We start from the raw sequence: 2787 nt of genomic DNA, 5'->3' as shown, positions 1-2787 counted from the left end.
GTCTGTAGTTTTCTTTTTTAGTGGTGTCTGTGCCTGGTGTTGGTATGCTTGCTTCATACAATGAGTTTAGGAGTTTTCCCCCCCTTTTCTATGTTCCAGAATAGTTTGAGTAGAATTACTGTCTGTTCTTCTCTGAACGTTTCGTCAAATTCACTGATAAAACTATTTGAGCCTGGACTCTCTGTAGAGAGTTTTTAAATGACTTGATCAATTTCTTCTTTTGTTATAGATCTGTTCAAGTTCTTACTGCAATGTCTGTTAGTTTAGTAGTGTGTTTCTTGAAATTTGTCCAGTTCTTCCAGGTTTTAAAATTTGTTGGAGTTCTGTTCTTCATAGTATTCAGTTGTTATCCTTTATATTTCTGTTAGTTCTATTGTGACGGCACCCATTGCATTTACTATTGTTTCATTTGCATCATTTCCTTCTTTTTCTTTATTAAATTTATCAGTGGTTTGTGGATTTTATTAATCATTTCAAAGAACCACCCTCTTGTCTTATTTATTCTTGGAATTGCTTTTCTGTTTTCTATTTTAATTACTGTTTATTGCTATAGATTACCTTGTAAGTAAGGAGCTCTGGTAGCGTAGTGGTTACGAATCGTAAGGTCAGGGGTTTGAAACTACCAGCTGCTCCGCGGGAGAAAGATGAGGCTTTCTACTCCTGTAAAGATTTACACCCTCGGAAACCCTGTACAGGGTCGCTATGGGTCGGAACCGACTCGGCGGCACTTAACAACAACAACCTTGTAAGTACCACCTTTCCTATGTCCCCAAAGTTTTGATATGTTGTGTTTTCATTAAGATATTTTTTATTTCTTCTATTACCCAGTAGATTTAAAGCAGGGTATTGTTCAATTTCCTCGTGTTTGATTTTTCTGCCTTGGTCTTCCTATTCTTGATTTATAATTTTATGAAATTGTGTTCTGAGAAGATGTGTTGTAGTATTTCGATGTTTTAAAATTTGAGGTTTGTAGTGTGCCTAACAAATGGTCTATTATGGAGAATGTTCCATGTATAGTGGAAAAGGATATATTATGCTGGTGTTGGGTGGTGTGCTCTGTGTAAGTCTATGAGGTCAAGTTGGCTGATTGTGTTGTTCATTCTTAAGTGTCTTTGTTGAGTTTCTTCCTAGTTGCTTTTTTCCTTATCAAAAGTGGTGTGTTAAAATCTCGAACTCTTATTATGGAGTCCTGGTGTAGCACTGTGGATTAATGTGCTAGACTGCAAAATCGATTTGAATCTCAAGATCGGTGGTTCAAGCTCAACAACTTGGGTCAACTTTAAAAAAAGACAAATAACATCATTTTTCTTTATAATATCCTTGCTTTTCAATACACATTGTCCATCTTTCACTAAGCTAAGCTTTCATATTTCCTTATTTAAAAATGTTTTAGGCAGAGCTGCAAACCATGCATGCACCACTGTCCTTACTTCTTCATCAGAAGTGAAACTTTGTCATTCAAGAGCTGTTTTCTGGGGACCAAAAAGGTGAAAGTCCGATAGAGCATGCTTTAACACCTCAAAATGAAGTTTTTGCAAATGTGTGGGCAAATGTGTGTGGACATGCATTGTCATGCAAGATCACAATGCCCTTAGATAGAAGTCCTCTGTGTTTAATCTGAAGTTCGGGATTCAGCTCTTTAGTGTAAGGAGCACCGTTTATTGTTGAACATTTTTTCCTCTTACTGTTCCAATACTGGCCCTTGAAAATCCCAGAAAACTGTAAACATTAATTTTCCAGCTGATTGTTGACTTTTGAACAATAACTCTTATTATGGAGATCTGGTGTGGATAAGCAGTGGAATGCTAACCATAAGATCAGTAGTTCAAACCCACCAGTCACTCCTTGGAAACCCTATACAGGATTGCTATGAGTCAGAACCACCTTGGCAACAACAAAATTATTTAACAATTACACTTAACAACAACAAAAATTATTATTGTAGAGTAGTCTCTTTCTTGAATTCTTTTAGAGTTTGATTTATGCATTTTGAAACTCTTTCATTGGGAGCATAGATGTGTATTATGGTTATGTCTTCCTGTTCAAATGACCTCTTAATCACTTAATCACTATGTTGTTGTTGTGAAGTGCCGTCGAGTCGATTCCAGCACCCTGTATAGGGTTTCCAAGGAGCAGCTGGTGAGCTTGAATCACCAACCTTGCAGTTCAAACGACTTTGCTGTCTGACGCATTAGCCCACAACACCTTAATCACTGTGTGATGCTCTTATTTGTGTCTCACATTAGTGTTTGCCTTAAAGTCTATTTTACCAGAAATTAATATAGTCACTCTTGTTCTTTTTTTGATTGCCATTAGCTTGATATTCTTCAACAACTCTTAGACAACTTTCTCTGTTCCTATTTTTGGTCTCTTCCTGTTTTAGAATTCCTATGATGTGTCAGTTATTTCTGTTCATTGTGTCACACACAAATTTTAGATTTTCTTCAGATGTTTTTCCATTTTTATTTCTGATTAGTCTTCTAGAAGACTAGTATTGAAAGATTTATCTTCAAGCTCACTAATTCAGCCTTCCATTGATTCAAATCTATTCTTCTGCCCTTTCAATGCATTATCTACTTCTGGAATCTTAAAATTAATATTATGGATTTCTATTCAGAGGTTTTTAAAATTGTTTCTAGTTTTTTATTTATCTGTTGTTCTTATAGTGTTTTCCTGAACTCTTCTAAAGTTCTCTTTGCTGTCATCTGCTGCTTTTTTTGTTCTTTCTCTGAATACACTGAAGAGACCTAAATATAGTTGTATTAAAACATTTGTATCAGGTATTCC

Source organism: Chrysochloris asiatica, unplaced genomic scaffold (genome assembly GCF_000296735.1).
Source record: "Chrysochloris asiatica unplaced genomic scaffold, ChrAsi1.0 scaffold00140, whole genome shotgun sequence".
NCBI lineage: Eukaryota > Metazoa > Chordata > Mammalia > Afrosoricida > Chrysochloridae > Chrysochloris > Chrysochloris asiatica.
Note: the sequence above shows the minus strand (reverse complement) of the source record.